Source organism: Myotis lucifugus, unplaced genomic scaffold (assembly GCF_000147115.1).
Source record: "Myotis lucifugus unplaced genomic scaffold, Myoluc2.0 scaffold_207, whole genome shotgun sequence".
In the NCBI taxonomy this organism is placed as follows: domain Eukaryota; kingdom Metazoa; phylum Chordata; class Mammalia; order Chiroptera; family Vespertilionidae; genus Myotis; species Myotis lucifugus.
The window spans coordinates 1340247-1362871 of NW_005871255.1; the positions used below are offsets into that span (position 1 = coordinate 1340247).

Genomic DNA, 22625 nt, shown 5'->3' on the forward strand with positions numbered 1-22625 from the left:
ATATGTAATACTTTAAACAATAAAGAATTTTTAAAAATAAAATAAAATAAAAAAGAAAAATGGCAATAAATCATAGAACCTACTTCATGTGACTCTTTTTTTTTAATTAAATTTTTATTGTTCAGATTACATTTGTTCCTCTTTCCCCCCCATAACTCCCCTCCTTCCAGTTCCCGCCCCACCCTCCGCCCTCACTCCCCACCCACTGTCCTCATCCATAGGTGCACGATTTTTGTCCAGTCTCTTCCCGAATCTCCCATTCCCCTTTCCCCCCCAAGAATAGTCAGTCCATTCCCTTTCTATGTCCCTGATTCATTATAATCACCAGTTCATTCTGTACATCAGATTATTTATTCACTTGATTCTTAGATTCACTTGTTGATAGATGCATGTTTGTTGTTCACAATTTGTATCTTTACCTTTTTCTTCTTCCTCTTCTTAAAGGATACCTTTCAGTCTTTCGTGTAATACTGGTTTAGTGGTGATGAGCTCCTTTAGCGTTTCCTTATCTGTGAAGCTCTTTCCAGGATTAAATGATGTCAAGTGTCCAAACGCTCAATATCTGATAAATTTTTTATAAATATATTTAATACTTTCCTGTTGACATAAAAGATGTAGGGGATCTGAATAAAATGACACATCAGAAAGTGAAATCGTCATGCTTGCATCACCAGCACTTATACTACAATTAGAACAATACAGAGGAGAGTATCATGGACTTGCCTGGCCAGGTGGCTCAGTTGGATGGAGCGTTGTCCCATACACCAAAAGTTTGTGGGTTCAATTTCCAATCAGGGTACATACCTAGGTTTTGGGTTCAATCCCCAGTAGGGGCACACATGGGAGGCAACCAATCGATGTTTCTTCTCTCTCTCTCCTTTCCCCTCTCTCTAAAAATCAATAAACATATCCTCAGATGAGGATTTTAAAAATGCTTTAAAAAAAGATTATCATGACCCCTGCGCAAGAATGACACACAAATTCATGGAATGTTCCATATTTTCTATTAAACATTGAGTTTTTAAATCTTCTATAAACTGATTTACAAATCATTTTTCTATTGAAAAATGTTTTTAAATGGCATTTACTCACAACACAAACAACTAATTTTAAATCTGGATAAGTTTATGTTGTCTTTCTGGTTTTTTGCACCATTAAGACAATAAGGTGCTTTCTTTTGCAATTGTGTATTTACTTTATTTGGTATTACCTAATTACAATTTTGAAAATAGAAAAAAATAGAAAATTAAAATGTGCATTAGATTTCATATATATATATATATGTGTGTGTGTGTGTGTGTGTGTGTGTGTATTTTTTTTCTTTTTTTCAGAGAGAAAGGGAAAGGGAGAGAGAGATAAAAACATCAATGATGAGAGAGAACCATTGATTGGCTGCCTCCTGCATGCCTCCAACTGGGGATCAAGCCCACAAACCAGGCATGTACCCTGACCCGGAATCAGTGGCCTCCTGGTTCATAGGTCGACGCTCAGCCACACCTGCCAGGCTCCAGATGACTTTTTAAGGCACATAGAGTAAGAGAGAGAAGTAAAGGACGGAGACGCAGGCCTCACAAACAACTAGAGTTCATATGAAATAGAAAGTGTGCCACAAAAACCATCCAAAATAAATGCAGTTCCTAGAGGACTCTGCAGGTTGAAGGAGTTTTAAGTCCTGTAGGTATTTAAAAAACAAGAACAGCCCGGCCGGTGTGGTCAGTGGTTCAGTGTTGACCTCTGAACCAGGAGGTCAGGGTTCAATTCCTGGTCAGGGCACGTGTCTGAGTTGTGGGCTCAGTCCTCAGTGGTGGGTGTGCAGGAGGCAGCTGATGAACGATTCCCTCTCATCATTGATGTTTCTATATCTCTCTCTCTCTCCCTTTCTCTCTCTGAAATTAATAAAATATATATATATACATATATATATATATATATATATACTTAAAAAAACAACAACAGAAGAACACGCTCATCCTCAATCCCTCTATTCACCCACCAAACAAGCAGTCATGGCCTTTGCAGCTGGTTGGCCACGCTGGCTCCCTGAGATCCAACACCAGCGCTGGCATGTTCTAGGCACAGAGCTGAAGAGGGGCCATCAAACCCGCAGTGTGGTTTTCTCTCTTCTTAGGGATGAGCGTGGAGGTGTTTTTTACTCCTTTCATGAAATCAAATTCTGAGTATGTGAGATGTTCCTAGGGCCAGACCTCTGAAGCCTCTTACATCAGGGTGGAGTCCAAAGAAAACCAATGCTGCTGTTGCCATTAACTCAGTGCATTCATTCACTTGTCCACTGGAGGGAGGGAGAGGCATTGTGCTAGGCACAGGTGGTGAAATAAAAACAAACCAGACATGGGAAACCCATCCTCCTAAAGCAATTTCCATCCCATCTGGAGAGAGAATAAAGATAGTAGGCCCAACCCCTACAAGCAAGCCAAGTAATTACTTATGGTGACTTAAAGGGAACGCTCGTGTGTCGTCGTCTCTCTGTCTGTCGTCTTACCCAGTGACATACCTAGTCTGTATGGTGCTTCTCCTTGGGTTTCAAGGTTCTGGGGTTTTCAAGGTTTCATGGTATTAAGATTTTTCATACATTGATATAAAACAAGGGGAAAGTGGTATATGTCAAAGAACCTCTATGGAGGGAGCAAGTACCCCTAATGTTGGGGGAGGGAAAGGCTTCATGGGAAAGGTCGCATTGAACTAGGGCCGTGGTCGGCAAACTGCAGCTTGCGAGCCACATACGGCTCTTTGGCCCCTTGAATGTGGTTCTTCCTAAGCCTTAGGAGTACCCTAATTAAGTTAATAACAATGTACCTACCTATATAGTTTAATTTTAAAAAACTTGGCTCTCAAAAGAAATTTCAATCGTTGTACTGTTGATATTTGGCTCTGTTGACTAATGAGTTTGCCGACCACTGAACTAGGGCATTGGTTGGGTATATTTTAGAAATGAGCCAAGGGGTAAAAGGCCTTCCAGATCCAAAACATAACCTAAGAGCAGCTCACTCATATAGTCAACATTTGTAGATTCCCTACTCTGTCCCACCATGCATCTCATCTGCTGGGCCATGGGGTACAGAGAGACCTAAGACAGTCCCCGACTTTAAAGGACTCATATTGGAAAGGTGGGGAAGGGGAAAGCAGATAGTGACAAAGCAGGACCATGAGGCCAAGGAACACGGGGCACTGTCGGGATGAATGAGGCACACCAACCAGACAGGGAGGTCAGGGTTGTCTTCTTGGAAGAGGTGATGCCTAAGCTGAGTCTTGAATGACTGTAGGAGGAAAGATGTCCCTGCAGAGGTGGCAACGCCTATAAAAAAGCCTTCTGGGATATGAGAGAGGTCATCATGATTTCAGGGAGTCCCTTTGGTAGGAAGGTAGTTAGTTGCAGGGGGACACCCGAGACAGAAAAAAAACTAAAGAGGAAAGAAAGGAATGCCAATGCTAAGAGATGTGGAGTTTTATCTGGAAGGCAATCTGACAACGTGGAATGACTTTAAGCTAGGGGTGAAAATGAAGAGGTTGGCTTTGTATAGAAAGCCCATTTCAGCAGCAGCGTGACTACGGATTGGAGAGAGGCTGAGCTGGAGGCCTGGGAACCTGCTCAGAGGCAGAATTCGTGATTTCTAAGGAAGTAGAGACTGTAGGATTCAGTGGCTGGCTCCCTGTGGGCTTGAGGAAGGTGGGAGTGGCCCAGGATGATGCCAGGTTTCTGGTTCCTGGGAATGACATTAGTCCATTCCACTTGACTGGGGAAACCGGAAGTCAAGGCCAATGCCTGAAGGCCAATGAAGCCCTGAGACAACGTCTTGTTAGAGAGGAGCTTGCCTTACTAGCAGGCCTTACTTCCCCACCTCCCAATCTCCCCCTTAATGGCGGTCTGAATCTCTTCCCCTGGGAAAACAGTGGCCGAGGCGGATTCTCTTAAGCAACCCCCTCCTCGGGCTTTTCCTTTCTCTATGGACTCCCTCCTCCATCAAGGGCATCTTCCAACTCCCTTTCTCCTAATCCCTACCCTGTCGCCCTGCATGGGCTTACAGGAGTCTCCCTCCTGGATAGTTGCATCTTAAGAGGGATTCTAGGACACCCCAAAATCTTCATAAGGAAGGTTCAAGACTTCATGAGATACACAACGACACACGTGCGCACACACACACACACACACACACACACACACGAAGAAGCAGTGCTTGATTAGAATCTTAGGCACCAGACAAGGCAGCAGATGGGGTATTTTTATACAGGAGCTTTCTCCACTCAAGTCACACGGGGTAATCACAGTCGACTCAGAAGTCTGGCCCCTGCCCCACTTCCCCCTCACTCAGACCAGACCATCACACGTGCCCCTCGGACCTTCCTGATAGAGCCACTGCTTGGAGAGCTCTTGACATGTCTAGTTTTTAAGATCACTAACTCCTCTCTCCTATGCTCCGCTACCTGCCAAGTCCAAATTTTCCAAGTCCTCCCTCGGTGCACCCACGTGGACATCATATCTGAAATCCTGGCAGCTCCAGCATCCTAAATCAAAGCAACTGGCAAGGTCCTCCTGCAGAGAGGGACAGGAAGGAGCAGGAAAAAGAAACCTTCCACCAATACCATCATGGGGAGTGGCTAGAACCATGTTTGGACCAAGACAAACATAAACCAATTTCCCTTAAGTCTGTATCCACCTGTGCAGAAATCAGTTCACCCCCTCAGCCATATCCTGGGTAAAGACACTTTTTTTTCATCTGCAAAAGTGACTGCCCTGGGGGATCCCAAAGAGGGCTTTCTGTGGGGTATTGCTTTAAGTATGGTGACACTCCAGACACCTGTTTCCCTTACTCACACCTTACATGATCTCAGCTTTTACTCTGTTATTAAGCAGGACACATCCAGGAGAAATCTAAGAGCCACGCACAGGAAAACATATATTTTTTAAATTGATTTCAGAGAGGCAGGGAGAGGGACAGAGAGATAGAAACATCAATGATGAGAAAGAATCATTGATTGGCTGCCTCCTGCACCCCCCCTACTAGGGATCAAACCCTAAACCTGGGCAGGTGCCCTTGACCAGAATCAAATCCGGGACCCTTCGATCTGCAAGCCAACGCTCTGTCCACTGAGCCAAACCGGCTAGGGCACAGGAGAACATATTAAGTCTGGTTGTTTTGCAGATACTCACACCACCATATAAAAATAGGTGTCCACAAGCAGGAATGATGGACAGAAGCCACAGGACCTAAAATGCCCCACACTCTGGCAAAGAGGGGGGCAGAGGCCTGCTGAATTGCAGCAGATGTTTTCTGTTCTCTCACAGCTCAAGGCGATGAACTCTGGCCTGCATAGCTGCAAAGGGATCTCAACTCCACGTCTATTCTGCTTGAGAGGAGAAAGGAAGGTGAGAACAACTTCCTGAAGTCCACAGAAAGCCCTGTGCATTTTAAAGGCGTCGCAGCCAACAGGGGCAGCCATCCTACGGATAACTTTCTCAAGTGCAACATTGGTTCCGGGTCAGAGGTGCACAGCCCAGAGGGTCCAGAGCCGAAAACAGAATAATGATAGAGGAAGCAAGCAGGGGAAATGAGTGAGGTGGGACTGCTGGGAGAAGAGACAAAATGTAAGCAATTGGCTCTGGTAAAGAGGAAAGGCAAGAATCCAATGGCATGGGATTAGTAAGGTCTATGCAAGAAATGAGATTTATTTTGGTACCTGGATTTCCAAAGTCATCGGATTTCTCCTCTTTCACCAGTCAACCTATTTTATCCCTGCACAACGGACACAATTGTGCATAGTTGCCATGTTGTAATAGTTGGAACTCAGTGGCAATTCTGAAAACCAGGGGTATTTTCTAGACACGAGTGGGCTCATGAGCAACAACTCTGAAAGCCGTCATGTTCCCAGAAAGCCTGTTTAGAAAGCTGATGTTAAATATTTTAATCTTACCCATTTAGTAGCTTGAATTTAAACCTACGTGGGTTAAATGGGTCTCAAATAAGTTACTTGCTACTTTTGGCCTTCGCAGAGTTTTATCCATAGCTGTGTTAAAACACATATATTTAGGTGCATCTCATTTTCTGTTTCCCTCCCTCGTCTATTGCTGGTAGGACGGTAAAATGGTTCAGCTGCTGTGGGAAAGAGGCTGGCAGTTCCACAGATAATTAAACACAGGTTACCATGTGACCTAGAAAATCCACTCTTAGGCCTAGATCTAAGAGAAGTGAAAACATACGCCCACACAGAAACATGTACATGAATGTTTATAGCAGCATTATTCATACAGGCCAAAAGGTTAAAACACTCAAATGTCCATGACACAGATGAATGGATAAATGAAAGGTGGTGTATCCACACGATGGAATATTACTCAGCCATAAAAAAAGAATAAAGTACTGATACATGCCACACATGAATGGATCTTGAAAACATTATACTCAAGAAGTTAGTCACCAAAGACCACATGCTATATGATTCTGTTCATAGTAAAGTCCAGAGTAAGGGAATCCATACAAACAGAAAGATTAGTTGTTACTTAGGACTGGAGGGGCAGGAATAGGGGAATAAATAGGAGGGTGACAGCTAAAGGATATGGGATTTCTTCTAGAGGTGATGAGAATATTCTAAAATTGATTGTGATGATGGTTGCACATGTCTGTGAACACACTAAAATCCATTCAATCATACACTTAAATGGGTGGATTGTATGGTATGTGAATCATATCTCAATAAAGCTTTTTTTTAAAAAAAAAATCTCTACTCATAATAAATGCCAGAAGCCCACTAACCCAAAAACTTCTACGGCCATTTTCTCCTTTAGAACTCCGTTAGACATCTAGAAAATGTAGACTATTGGAGGGAACTCAATTTTCAACTTGGTGATTCTACATTCATGTTAGCTTCTTGCTTCAAGCCAAGTAATACAGAGCAAAATTCCTTGAAATAGTAAAACTTAACTCTGACCAAACAAATGAGCTCATTAACAGAGATTCTGAAGGCCTTTAGTGTTTCAAGGCAGTCTTTCAAATAAAGTCAAAAGTAAGTGTCTTAATCTTGCATATGAGCTTCACTGGGGTGGCATCTCATAAAACAAGGGCTGAACCAAGTACCTCTTCTACCTAATGACCAAAGCTACTCCTATGTCAAGTTTGGTTTTCTTTTTAATTCTGAAATATAATGGAAGTTGCAGGGAAGATATTGTCAGAATTGAAGTCCATTTTCATTTTTATAATGTCCTTAGCTAGTTTTTATCATAAATTGTGGATCGTGGATAAACTTTCATAAGGTAACACTAAGGACAATGACAAGGAATAATACAACACTAAAGAATCTGAAAGTCTCCGTTAAGGAGGGCAGTTCAGAAGAAAGCAAAATCAGAAAACCTTAGAAGTAAATCCTGGCTCATCTATTTACAAAGGAACACAACCTCCGGCAGGTGACTTATTCCTGAACCTCAGTTTATTCATCTGTAAATTGGGGATACTGACAACCTTCTAAGCCTTAGAATCTAAGGGTTGCTGTGAGGAATACATGTGATAATGTGACATAAAAAGAAAAGCAACTGATACATAGTAAGCACTTGAGAAATACTTCCCCTGTCTCCTTAGATGGAGGTTGAAAAATTGAATACTGGTTGGTGCTTAAGAGGTACAAAGGAGAAGAACAGATGATAAGGGATGGCGAATAGTCTTGGGCCAAAATGGGAGGCCTTTCCTGTGTTCGAGGGAAAGGGGCATTAGCTTGTTGATAAGTGCTTTGAGTTTATAAAGCAGTCAGTCTTTTCAAAATTTCCTTTCGGGGTCTCATGGAATTATCTGTGGATATGTTGGATGACTACAGGATGCAACTAAATGTTATTTCCAGGATGCACGGTTACTAGCAAGTTACTGTTACTCACTGTTAACATGGATATTTCAAAAGCCTGGGTTCTAGGGGAGAAAGCCTTCATGGAAACCAACCTCTACTCCGGTCCAGGCTAGAGTGTCTCCTCTTTTGGTACCTCACTAGGAGGAGGATGGAGGGGTGCAACTGTATTTTTACAGAAAAGAGTAAAACCAGTCTTGAAATAGTGCTTGATGTCCAATTGCCCAAATCTGTTACTGGCAATTGAGCGCCCTCTAGTGTCAATTAGTGAGGAAAACATCCTTTCAAAGACGCAAAGTTGCGGAACTTTTGCAAGGTTCCATTCCTGGGAGAAACTGTCCAGCACAGCAATTTTTTCTGCTCAAAAACAGGAAAAAGTTGAAGCAGCATCAATATGATACGAATGAGTCCTTTTGTTATGACGTTCTAGAACGTAATAGATATTCACAGGATGTGCGTTGAATGAGTGAATGGCATTAGGTCCTTGGCAAACAATCCTGGATTCGTGCCACATCAGGGCATTGGCGTGTCATGAACATCACACCTGTCAAACCAATGAAGCAACAGAAAACTTGATTGTTCAGACTTTAGGATACTTTCCGAGTGATACAGGTGATAAGAACCGTGGCTGGGTCATGTGGTCGAAATTAAAGAATACTCCTCTGGGTCAACAAAATGTATGTCATAAAAGCAAGTCATCTTTTCCTCTCCGAGCTTTGGCGAACCCACCTGCAAAGCTGGAGGGAGTGGAGAACATGGCTGGCCTCTGAGAAAAGATTACCCATGATCCCACATACTGTTAAAGCAGTAAAACATACTTGATTGATCTATCACCCATGCTGACTCAGGTGGGGGTGGGGGATAGGTAGCCCACTTCCATAGCCAAAGCAGTTTTGGCATCAGATCTGTTATTCACTAAGAGGGGAAGAAAAGATTAACCTCAGGGACTTACCGCAAATTGCTTGCCAGTCCAGTTTCTTTTGTTGCCAGAAACTTATATTCAGTGGATTCAACGGTATATGGAGTAGGTAGTCCTTGGCTATTCCAGTTTTGCCCAGAAGGCCTGCAAGTCTTAAGAAGATTTAAAAAAATAAAAAGCCAAGCCCGGCATGCCACGATCCACTTTGATATGAGTGCCTGGATTGCTGGGATAGCCAGCAATGTGTTGGGACTTGCATTCTCCCTGCTTTGAGCACGTGGAGAGACACACCCTAAGCCACTTCAGTGTGAATGCATGACCCGCACCACGCTACTTCCATGGCTTGTGAAATCTACACCTTCTGATTTTTCCTATGTCAACGCTATGTTGTATCTACAGCCTACATTTATGTCCCCTGAATGGTCGGTTACCTGGAATCGAACATCCAGCAGAATGATCTGAGATGCCCCCCCTTTTGGAAAACCCTCAAAGATCATACCTCCTGATGGTTGATGCTGCTTCGGATGACTGTTTATTTGGCCTCAATGTCACAGACAGATTTATTCCTCAGACACTGGAGAAAGGTGTCCAGCTCACAGACGGTGAAAACTCAAATTATCATTCCCAGTCTCCTTCTAGGACCAAGAGCATAAAGGGAGACCGGATAGAGGCCTTAAATACAAGCAAGGGCACATGGTTCTGCTGAGAAAAGAGTACAAATCTGCCCCGCCCCAGACAAAGCTCTTTGGGAGACGGTACCAAAACAGGAGCTCACTCCACACTTGGAAAGTCAGGCAGGAAGGTTAGCACTGGGAGGAAACATTCAGGCCACCAACTGGCTGCCACAGTTACCTGGTTTCTATATTAAGTAAGGACCACATGACATTGGAGAAGGGCAGCGTCCTCTCCAGTTTGCTCTGCACTCACACAATTGTCCTTCCACGCGCCAAGGTGCTTTTAAAATCTGGGAGCCCTGCAGGGGGTTTCTTTTTCTGACTCACAGCGAAGGCAGAGGAATGAGGCCTTCTCTTCTCCTGCCTTCTTTTCAGGGATCCTGACTTTCTAACACCCAGGGCGCTCTCCCAGTGTGGGGGTCAAAATAGCTTATCCAGAGCTCACGGGAGAGTGAAGGAGGTACAGAGAGTTCGTGATGGCATTCTCAAACAATCAAGGTCAGATAGGTGGTGGGACATTACAACAGGATGAAGCAGAACACCAAACCCGGAAGCAAAACCCCTTACATTCACCCTTATCACTGATGTTTTCACAGGTTCTTTTTTTAATTATTAGAAAAAGACATCCTTAACAAAAAAAACACTAGGTATTCTGTGTTTCCTATCCCAAACAGAGAATCAGGAACTGATTTTTGTTGATAAACACAATTTGTTAAAGAAAATCAAAAGTATTCTTCATAGCCTATTAAGTCCCTACGTCTCATTATGAAGTGACTATATGTAACCATTGATTTAATTTGCCATCAAATAGAATTTAGTGCCCTCAAGTCCACGGTATTGGGTGAAGTATCATGAGCCAAGTAATTCAGACAATATCTCAGAATCCAAACTACATCAATAGTTTATGGTAGAGGCCGTTTCTCCCCCAAATATGTGCATCCTGTGCAAGCAGACAACTGAGTTTAGCCAATGAAAAAAGATTAATAATAACAACACTTACGTAGTGCTTCCCCAAATCAGGCACCATTCTGAAGCTCTTTATCCCTATGAATCCATTTAAACCTCTCAACAGCTCCTTAAGCACACTCTCAGGACCCTCCATGCACAGGCAGAAAAGATTTCCCTTCTTTCCTCGGTTTGTAAAAGGACAACTGAGTAAAAGCAAATCCCTCCTAATTGGTAGCCTCGACTTCAAACTAGATCAACAAGTTTCCCCATCTCTAAACCCCCCATCCAAGCAACTCTTCTCTCAAGTCCAAAACACAAGAATAAATTTCACTCTTCAATCTAACCTTTGCGATGCTGGGTTTGTAATCTCACGTAATGCTATTTCTATTAGCTGTCTGAAAAGCAGGAAGGAAACCGCTTTCAAAGAGACAAAACCTGCATCTTCAAAGCAGCAGGTAACACTCAGCCAGTGCCCCCAACTGCCGGAGAGGTCTCCCTACCTTTAACATATGGTACCTCTCTCCCCCTCGTCTCGAAGTTCTCCCATAAAGAAAAAAATAAATACCAAACTTCTACTAAAAGTTTTTAGAAGTTTGCAAAAAGCAGCAAATAATTCTGCTGACACAGTGAAACCATCAAAAGGATGTGCTGTAACAAATATATGTGTGGCTTTAAACATTTTCCCCACTGCCCCATAATTTGTGATGGAGGTAATACTTCAGAGCAATAGGCATTTGCTTTGTTCGTTCTTTTCCATCCCTTTTTCAAGCGGAGTCCCCTCAAGCCCACTATAAATAAGAATGTGTGTGTTACTGAGTCGTATTAGTACTTTGAGTTTGGGGTATATTTGTTTTTTTGTTGTTATTTTATTATTGAGATGAAGATAACTTCATCTTGTTCCTGGATTTAAAAATAACACACGTCCATTATAAAGAGTGGGAGCAACATACAAAGAAACAACCATGAAAATAAAAATCCCCTGAAATCTCACCATCCCAATCAGTAACGCTGAAGGGAGCTTCCTTGCATGCATTTCTTTATTATTATTTTTTTTATTCGTTTTTATTTTTAGAGAGAGAGAAACATCCATGTGAGAGTGAGACATCGATCAGCTGCCTCTTGCACACCCCCTATTGGGGATGGAGCCTACAACCCAGGCATGTGCCCTGACTGGGAATCCAACCAACAACCTTTCAGTGCACAGGACGGTGTCCAACCCACTGAGCTACACAGGCCAGGGCCTGTACACAATTATGTATGTGCTCACACATCTATGCACAGACACCAGACATTCATACAGTTTTACATAAATGGGATTGTATCATATTGTTTTTATTGTGGACAACTTTCCTCTACAATTAACAACCTAGGGTGTGTCCACATACACTTCCCTTCATTGCCACACACACACACACACACACACACACACACACCCACACACACGAAGATTTTTTTGATTCTTTTTTAAATAATAATAGAATCATATTAAGCTCATTTTGCATCTTGCTTTTCTCACCGGTAACTTATGGAAATCTCTCTCAGACATCTGGTAAGGCTATAATTCATCCCATTTAATGGCCATGCGATATTCTATGGGGTAATATATTTTAATTTTTCAGCCATTCCCTGATTAATGGCCATTCACCATGTTTCCAGTTCTTGGCAGCCACAAACAGTGCTGCAATAAACGTGCTCGCACACATGTCCGTACAAATCAGCACTTTTATTTTTATGGAATAGATTCCGAGGAGTAGGATTCTGGGGTGAAGTGGAATATGTATTTTTAATTTTAATAGATATTGCCAGATTGCCTTCCTAAAAGGCTGGAACGCTTTACAACTCCAATGTATGAGAGCACACATTCCCCCATATCCCTCCTGGCAACAGGTTTATAGCTCTTTGTAAGTTTTTGCCAGTTTAATGGATATAAAGCAATCTTTCATAATTAATTTGCATTTCTCGGAGTCTGGACCATTGCATGCATTGTGCAGTTTATGGGGTTGAAATGTAGCCCACAAATGGCTTGCAAAACCTGGCATCCTGGCTCTGTTCAGTACAGAGAAAAGGCCCCAACTTTTTCTAGTTCATGGGAAGGACTGCCAATGGCCTTGTCCTAACCAACAAGGAATTTGGGCATCTTTTTATATGGCAGTCGGATATTTGGGCTTGTTCTTCTGTGAATTTTCTCTTCGTATCTGTTGCCCATTTTTCTATTGCATTATTATCTAGTATTTTTCTTGTCAATGTATAGGTGCTGAAATTTCTAAAATTTACTTTAAAGAAATTAACTCTTTGACTACAGTCTATATTACAAGTACTATCTATCATTTGCCCATGAATTTTGTTTATGGTACCATTTATAATATAATTTAAAAATGTTTTCTAGTCAAATACGTTTACCTTTTCTTTTATAATTTTTGGGTCTCCAGTCTTTATTAAAAAGATCTCCTTGATCCTTAGAAAATGCATGTAGCCTCCTAAATTATCTTGTAAAATATTTATTTTATTTTTTACATTTATCTTTTTTCCATCTGGAATTTGTATGTATAAAGTAAGATAGGAATTCAAACTTACTTTCATCAGGCAGGATAACTGGTTGAACCAAAATCATTTAAAACATAGTTCATCCTTTATCTACTGAATTCAAATGCTTCCTTTCCTGGCTGGTGTGGCTCAGCAGTTGGTTGACCATTGCCCCATAGAAAATGCATGTAGCCTCCTCAATTCCCGGTGATGTTCTCTCTTTATTTTTTACATTTATCTTTTTTCCATCTGGAATTTGTATGTATAAAGTAAGATAGGGATTCAAACTTACTTTCATCAGGCAGGATAACTGGTTGAACCAAAATCATTTAAAGCATAGTTCATCCTTTTTTTTTTCATAGTTCATCCTTTATCTACTGAATTCAAATGCTTCCTTTATTGCCCTGGCTGGTGTGGCTCAGTTGGTTGACCATTGCCCCATGCACTGAGAGGTTGTTAGTTCAATTCCCGGTGATGTTTCTCTCTCTTCCTCCCCCTTCCTCTCTCTAAAATTAATAATAAAAACACATTTCTCTAAAAAATTTTTAAAAGAGAATGTAATTTTTAAATGCTTCTTTTTATTATATATTAACCTCTCGTGTATATTAATTCTCAATTCTCGGTTCGGCTCCACTGCTCTACCTAGTGATAGATACTAATAAGTTCCAATATCTGATTTTTTTCCCCATAGTATCTCAGTTATCTTTTGTGTAAGGTTTAAGATTATTTTATCTAATTGAAAAAAATCCTATAAGCATCCTAAGTGGAATTGCATTAAGAGTGTGTGTGTGTGTGTGTGTGTGTGTGTGTGTGTGTGTGAATGATAAGTATCATATGATCTCAGTCATCTGTGGAATCTAATGAACAAAATAAACTGATGAACAAAACAGATCCAGAGACATAGAAGCATAGAACAGACTGCAGAACCTCAGAGGGAAGGCGGGTGAGGGTGCGTGGGTGGGAAGTGAACAACCAAAGAACTTGCATACATATATGCAGAACCTCCATATATATATACTGAAGATTTGACATTTAAAATATTGTCTCCATATCCAAGAACATAGTATGCCTTTGCATTTATTCAGATCTTCATTTGGGGTTTTATAATAATATTTTGTAGCTTTTTTTTTTTACTTAGGTCCTGTATCTTGTTAGATTTATATCTAAGTATTTCATTATGTTTATTGCTATTATAAATATAGTACTTTTTCCCATTTCCACATTTAGTACATAAAATTTCTTGATCTTTATACTTTTTAAAATCCATCTCCATTACCCAATTATCTTCTTAATTCTAGTACCTTTTTTATTTTGATAGAGTCTCTCAGTTTTTCTAAGTATGTAAATCATATCATCAGGGGGGTAAGAATAGCTTTTCTCTTGTTTTCCACTTTGCCAGTCAAATTATAATGATGAGTGTAATGGAAATTGGTTTTTTTAAATCTTTATTGTTGGAAATATTACATATCTCCTCTTTTTTCTCCCATTGACCCTCCTAGCTGGCCCCCGCCCCATGCCCTAGGCCTTCACAACCCTATTGTTCTTGTCCATGGTTATGCATTATATGTATGCAAGTTCTTTGGTTGTTCACTTCCCACCCACGCACCCTCACCCGCCTTCCCTCTGAGGTTCTGCAGTCTGTTCTATGCTTCTATGTCTCTGGATCTGTTTTGTTCATCAGTTTATTTTGTTCATTAGATTCCACAGATGACTGAGATCATATGATACTTATCATTCTCTGACTGACTTATTCACTTAGCATGATACTCTCCAGATCCCTCCATGCTGTCTCAAAGGGTAAGAGATCCTTCTTTTTTACTGCTGCATAGTATTCCATGGCATAAATGTACCACAGCTTTTTTATCCATTCATCTACTGATGGGCACTTGGACTGTTTGCTGATCTTAGCTTTTGTAAATTGTGCTGTTATAAACATAGGAGGGCATACATTCTCTCTGATTGGTGTTTCAGGTTTCTTAGGATATATTCCTAGAAGTGGGGTCACTGGGTCAAATGGCAGTTCCATATTTAATTTTTTGATGAAACTCCATACTGTTTTTCACAATGGCTGAACCAGTCTGCATTCCCACCAGCAGTGTACTAGGGTTCCCTTTTCTCCACATCTTCGCCAGCACTTGTCATTTGTTGATTTGTTGATGGTAGCCATTCTGACAGGTGTGAGGTGACACCTCGTTGTCATTTTAACTTGCATCTCTCTGATGATCAGTGACTTTGAGCATTTTTTCATATATCTCTTGGCCATCTGTATGTCCGCTTTAGAGAAGTGTCTATTTAGGTCCTTTGCCCATTTTTTAATTGGATTGTTTGTCTTCCTTTTGTTAAGTTGTATATATGTTGGATATTAACCCTTTATTGGGTGTATCATTACCAAATACATTCTCCCATATAGTGGGCTCCCTTTTCATTTTGTTGATGGTTTCTTTTGCTGTGTAAAAGCTTTTGGGTTTTTTGTGTGTTTTTTTAATATATTTTATTGATTTTTTACAGAGAGGAAGGGAGAGGAATAGAGAGTCAGAAACATTGATGAGAGAGAAACATCGATCAGCTACCTCCTGCACACCCCCCACTGGGGATATGTCTGCAACCAAGGTACATGCCCTTGACTGGAATCGAACCCGGGACCCTTTGGTCCGCAGGCCAACGCTCTATCCACTGAGCCAAACCAGTCAGGGCAGGCTTTTGGTTTTGATGTAATACCATTTGTTTATTTTCTCCTTAGTTTCCTTTGCCCTCAGAGATGTATCCATAAACATATTGTTATGAGAGATGTCTAAGATTTTGCTGCCTGTGGTTAGAGTCTCCTCACAAGTACTCAATTACTGTACTTACTTTTTGGTACCTATCTCCACTTTGGAACAATCCCTATTTGAGCACAAGGGCCATGGATTCCACTACCTAAAATGATGTTTGCCTTAATGAATATTTGAAAAAAATGAACAAATGAATAAATGTATCTGCCAAGAATAATGTTGTTGTACCAAATTTAACGTAAAAACTCCTCCATAAATATCTTACACTAAACCAAGATATTACTATGTATTTTTGAGAGAGCTATCATTATTTGACTTAGTCCTACTAATGAGCATAAAGGTTAATTTTATGCTCACCATTATAAATTAATGTTGAGCCTTTTTGCTTTTCTTCCAGAAAAGCTTTTTGTCACATCTGGAAGTATAAAATGATGTTATAGAATTGTTAAAAAGAAAAAGTATTACATTTTGCCCAGCCCACATGGCTCAGTGGTTGAGCACTGACTTATGAACCAGGAGGTCATGGTTGGATTCCCAGTCAGGGCACATGCCCAGTGTGGGGCATGCAGGAGGCAGCCAATCAATGATTCTCTCTCATCATTGATGTCTCTATCTCTCTCTCCTTCTCCTTTCCTCTCTGAAATAAATAAAGATATTGTTAAAGTATTACATTTTTATGATAAAAATTTGTGATAGAGATAAAATTATGTTGTCAATGAAATAATGCATTATAAAATACACAAATAAGATAAAAGTTTATTTCTGCATCCAGCTTCTTAAACAGGATATAATTTTTATTTTTAATTTTCCTAGTTTCCCTGCCTTATGGTTGGATGGCATATAGACTGTTATAATGGGAATAAAGAGAAGAAAAGAATTAGGAACATTTTTCAAAATTTATTGATAATCTCTCCAAGATAGGAAATATCTTGCCACTGAAATAATATGGGTAGAAACTGGGCAGTTTATTTCAATGACAAAACTTTAAATATTTCTTATCTTGTCAATCAAAGGCCTCCTTAGCCAAGAAAGAACCTTTATGAAGCAAATAATGATTGGTAGTTGCAGGATTTGAACTTAAAGATAAATTTGAGTGATGTCAGGAGATGTCAAGTCAACAAGTCTATTTCTTGAATTTAGCCGCTGAAATGAGGTCATCCAAACTTTCAATTCCAAGTTCACACATTGCAAGAATGTCTCTAGCAGCACCAGCAAAACACCACCATTCGATAACCACGGATTCATATTATTTCAACAATTAAAATACTGTGTTGTCTTAAAGTATAGAAATTACCTTTTGCATTAACATAGCTTCAAAAACAAATTCTGAGATTCTTTTTTAAAAATGTTTTGTTTTAAATGGAAAACCACCTATAAATCAACGTATCTCAAATATAATAAAACTTTATGCAGTAAGGAAGGTGAATTAAATTTTATCACAGCTTCAATCATTAAGCTCAAACTGTTTTTATTTGTCAGGATGCAATCAATTTCTATGTCGTTTCATAATAATACTTTATATAACTTGACAACGCTTAAGAAATAAGTTTAAGATCAAGAGTATTCTAAGACTGATTATTTTTGTCAATCTAACCAGGTAACATTTAAAACATCCTGGATCCTTATTCTAGGAGTGTGGATCTGTAAGAAATCAGGGTATTTTAGTACCTTGAACTTTCAGTGGCATTTGGAATCTCTCTCAGAAGGAAGTGAGGTGGTGACTTTTCTATTCCAAAGGCTTTCATGACGTCATACAAGACAAATCCTTCTGGCAACTGGCTTTCTGGCAGCTTCGCTCTGTTTCGTTAACACTGAGACTTTAGTCCAGGGGTCCTCAAACTTTTTAAACAGGGGGCCAGTTCACTGTCCCTCAGACCGTTGGAGGGCCGGACTATAGTTTTAAAAAAAAACTATGAACAAATTCCTATGCACACTGCACATATCTTATCTTGAAGTAAAAAAACAAAACGGGAACAAATACAATATTTGTATTTGCATGTGGCCAGCGGGCCGTAGTTTGAGGACCCCTGCTTTAGTCATTAAAGACTTCTCAATATTTATCAACCAAACATAAAAATAAATGTATTTCTTGATTGAAGTCATAGATACCTTTTTTTCCCCAATTAATTATTTCCTCCTAACCTGTAGTAGTATAATACATGCCATTGACTTTGCATTTAACTATGTGGCTTTCTTGGGCCAATGGACTATTGAGCAGATAGATGTATGCTATATTGGTGCAGAGCTTCAAATGTGATTGTGTGGTTTGGCTAAGCCTTTTACACTAGTGCCTTCTGCCTTGAGAATGGCATGTCCCACATAGAGGTTGTTCCATCAGCCTGGATCCCAGAATAAAAAGACACAGAAAGCAGCCCTAAAGTTAACCTAGCTAGGAGCACAGCTGCAATAGCGACAACATTAACATGAATGAGAAATACATGTGTTGCAAGTCCAGGGGAGTCTGAGATTGTTTGCATGATAACCTAACTAAAGCTGACTAATACAATGTGCACACACAAGGGGATTTACTTTCTAGTTATCGCTTTGTTATTGGTTTCTGACATAGTTGCATTGTGGTCATAAAGCACACATTCTATTATTTCAATCATTTAAAATGTATCAAGAATTGCTTTATAGTCCAGTATATATATTCAGGTTTTATAAATATTACTTGGTCGGGGGTGTGTGTGTGTGTGTGTGTGGTGTGCGTGCGTGCATCATTCCTAGAAGTACTGTAATACCAGGTCGATGCGTGGAGTGGATAGAGCAAGTTCCTATTCCATCTCTTAATTTCAAAAATCCATTTAATATATTGTCCTCGGATACAGGACATACCAGATATTAAACTGATAAGAACAGATACTACACTTGATCTTAGCCACAAGGCCAAGAAGTGATAAATTACTTGGTTGAAAGAATATGCATTCTACAGTTATTGGAGTGTTGCATAAGCTGATTATGTCCCTTAAATTAAGCTTGCTTATCATGTTGTTCAAATCTTCAATGTGCTTCCTGATCTTTGTCTGCTTGTCCTGTCAGTTATTGAAAGACATGTTAAAATAGCCCATTATTATGGATTTTTCAGTTTCTCATTGTGGTCCTGTCAATTTTTGTTTTATATATTTTAAGCCATAATTATTAGATGCATTCAAAGGCAGATTTATCATCATACCCTAGTAAATTGAACCTGTAATCATTATGAAGTGACTATTTTATTTCTAGTTATGCTTTTTACCTTAAAATCTGTGTTGTTTAATACTAGCACAGCCACACAGCTCTTTTCTAGTTAACATGGTGTATTTTTACTTTCCCTTAACTCTCAAATGTTTTATATCCTTACATTTTAGATGTGTCTCTTGTAAATTGCAGGGTTTGTTTTGTTTTGTTTTTTATTCAGTCCGATACTCTTTGTCTTTTAACTGAAGCACTTAGTCTACATACAGTTGATGTAAATTCTGATATATTCAGATTAAAATCTATTATATTGCTATGTGCTTTCTTCTTGTTCCATATATTTTATGTTCTCTTTTCTCACCTTTCTGACTTCTTTTGGATTGACTGAGCACTTTTTATTATTTTATTTTTTACACTTTTTGCAGTTATATATTCTTTTTTTTAATTTCAATGTGTATATTAAAATTAGAATATGCATCCTTGGTTTATCTAAATCAAATATAATCAGTGTATCTACATTTTAAAAAAATATATTTTTATTGACTTCAGAAAGGAAGGGAGAGATAAAAACATCAATGAGAAACATCAATGATGAAAGAGAATCATTGATCAGCTGCCTCCTACATGTCCCCCACTGAGGATTGCGTCTGCAATCCTGGCATGTGCTCTTGAACAGAATCGAACCCGGAACCCTTCAGTCCGCAGGCTAACGCTTTATCTACTGAGCCAATCCAGCTAGGGCAGTGTATCTACATTTTTCTTAGAAAATTCAAGACATTTTATAGCATTTAATTCCACATATCCTTCTCCTAACTTATGTTATTATTGACATGTATTTTATTTTAAATCTCTACAGTCAAGGTCTTCTAGAGTACCCATGTATTTACCCCTTTCTTTGTTCTTTATTCCTTCCTTTATTTCTAATCTTCTCTGAGATCATTGTCATTCTACTTAGTAAAAAAAATTGTGCTTTAGAATTTCCTTTAGTTAATCTGCTGATAGTAAACTCTCAGTTTATGTTTTCCAATACAATATTTTGCTTTCATTTTTGGTCTAGATTATTTTGTAACAGACATGATTTTAAGCATAAAAAAATTTGCAAGACTGGAACAAAGAACCTCTTGTTTTCTGAACCATTTGGAAATAAGTGACCAACATGATGCCCCATCATGCTTAAACATCTATATATATAAAACCCTAAGCAGCCGGTCGACCGGTCAACCTGTTGACCGTTTGACCAGTCGCTATGATGCACACTGACCACCAGCATGCAGACGCTCAATGCAGGAGCTGCCCCCTGGTGGTTAGTGAGCTCCCACAGCAGGAGTGCCACTCAGCCGACCTTCAGGCACCAGACGCTGGGCATGAAGCTGTACACCGGGCCTCTAGTTTTAATACATTATTCTCACCAGCAAGGATATTCTCCTACATAACCCAATATAAGCATCAAAATCAGGAAATTAATGTTATACATTATCACCATCTAATCTACAGAGCACTCAAGTTTTGCCTATTGTTTCAATAATATCCTCCGGAAAATTAGAAGACCTAATTTAAATGACATGTTGCATTAAATTGTCATGTCTCTTTAGTCTTCTTCAGTCTGGAATTGCTCCTCAGACTTCCCCTGTCTTTCATGACTGTGAAACTTTTGAAGATTACAGGACAGTTATTTTGTAGAATGTCCCTCAATACCAGTTTGTCTGATGTTCCTTGGGTTAGATTCTGGTTATGTGTTTTTCACAGGGTTTTTTTTTTTTTAAATTAAATCTTTATTGTTCTGATTACATTTGTTCCTCTTTTTTTCCCATAACTCCCCTTCTCCCAGTTCCCGCCCCACCCTCCGCCGTCACTCCCCACCCACTGTCCTCATCCATAGGTGCACGATTTTTGTCCAGTCTCTTCCCGCATCTCCCATTCCCCTTTCCCCTCCCCCCCCAAGAATAGTCAGTCCATTCCCCTTCTATGTCCCTGATTCATTGTAATCACCAGTTCATTCTGTACATCAGATTATTTATTCACTTGATTCTTAGATTCACTTGTTGATAGATGCATGTTTGTTGTTCACAATTTGTATCTTTACCTTTTTCTTCTTCCTCTTCTTAAAGGAAACCTTTCAGCATTTCGTATAATACTGGTTTAGTGGTGATGAAGTCCTTTAGCTTTTCCTTATCTGTGAAGCTCTTGATCTGACCTTCAATTCTGAATGATAGCTTTGCTGGATAAAGTAATCTTGGTTGTAGGTTCTCGGTATTCAGCACTTTGAATATTTCTTGCCATTCCCTTCTGGCCTGCAAAGTTTCTGTTGAGAAATCAGCTGACAGTCGTATGGGTATTCCCTTGTAGGTAATTGAGTCTCTTTCTCTTGCTGCTTTTAAGATTCTCTCTTTGTCTTTTGCTCTTGGCATTTTAATGATGATGTGTCTTGGTGTGGTCCTCTTTGGATTCCTTTTGTTTGGGGTTCTCTGCGCTTCTTGGACCTGTAAGTCCATTTCTTTCACCAGGTGGGGGAAGTTTTCTGCCATTATTTCTTGAAATAGGTTTTCAAAATCTTGCTGTCTCTCATCTTCTGGCACCCCAATAAGTCTGATATTATTCCGCTTGAAACTGTCCCAGAGGCTCCTTACACTATCTTCACACTTTCGGATTCTTTTTTCATTTTGCTTTTCCAGTTGGGTGTTTTTTGTCAAATCTTTGGTTTGATTCTTGTGCTCCTCTGGTCTGCTATTGGGTATAATATTCTTTATTTCAGTCCGTGTATGCTTACTTTCTAATTTCTTTATCGTAGCATCGAGGGTCTCATTAGTTTTTGTGAGGCTCTCCACAAGTTTTTTGCAAGCCCTCAAAATTGCGATTCTTAGCTCCATATCCTCCATTTCTGTCATGTTTTTTTGTCTCCGCATCTTTTATGCTTTCTTGGTGCACCCCCTTGTGGTCTTTGTGCGCAGTCTTGTTCTAGCCAAGCCTTAACTGTTGTAGTTAACACTAGAGGGATTTTACCACCAGGCCGACTGGCTATAGGAATCAGCTGTGTGGAAAACTTCAGTCCTCTGGGGAGGCGCTATTCCAGCCTTTGCCTGAGGCGGTCGGCAAATGGCCGCGTGCAGGGCCTGGGCGGGGCGGGCTCAACAGGGCGGGGGGAGGGAGCAGCTATGGCTGCTCTCAGTCCGTCTCCAGGGGCTCTGCCTCTCTGTCCCCGTAACCGCTGCAAACCTCGGAGGGACCGTAGCCAGACAGTCCCGCTTCTCCCGTTTGAGTCAGGGTCCCTAGAGACTCGCCCGGATCTGTAGCCCAGAGTCTGAGACTCACTCCTGATTGAAAACGGCAACCGCGCCCTCAGCCACCAGCCCGCTTTGCGAGAGCACCGCCGCACCACCGTACCTTTAAATTTTCCACACTGCGCCTCCTCTATTCCTCGTAATGCTGTTGTTTTTCCTTCTAGTTGTAGAGTCTCTCCTCAGCCAGCCTTCCTGTGGTTCTGGGTGATGTCCGTTCCATCTTTTAGTTGTATTTTTGAAGTGGTTGTTCGAGGCAGCAAACTCCGGTGTTTACCTATGCCGCCATCTTGGTTTCTCCCAAAAATGTGCAGCAGACATCTTAACTGTTTTATTTCTACGAAGAGTGTGTGTAAAAGGCTGGACCTGCGTTTATACTGGAAAGTGAAGGGGGTGGGGGTTAATGAGTTGTGGATAATCATCAGTTGGATGAAACAAAATGAAACTGGCCTTTTCAGTATGCTCTGACTCTTGTATTGTTGGCTAAAAGTGCAACTGG

General features: G+C 40.3%; 1 non-coding gene and 1 pseudogene across 1 annotated transcript; one reads left to right on the forward strand and one right to left on the reverse strand.

Moving 5' to 3' along the window:
* The first annotated feature begins 908 nt into the window (after positions 1-908).
* Positions 909-1004, forward strand: LOC111827718 (annotated as a pseudogene).
* A 17380-nt stretch (positions 1005-18384) lies between these two features.
* On the reverse strand, positions 18385-18575 carry LOC111827714. Its single transcript, XR_002831395.1, has one exon. It is a non-coding gene; the product is annotated as a U2 spliceosomal RNA (small nuclear RNA).
* Between the last annotated feature and the right edge of the window lie 4050 nt (positions 18576-22625).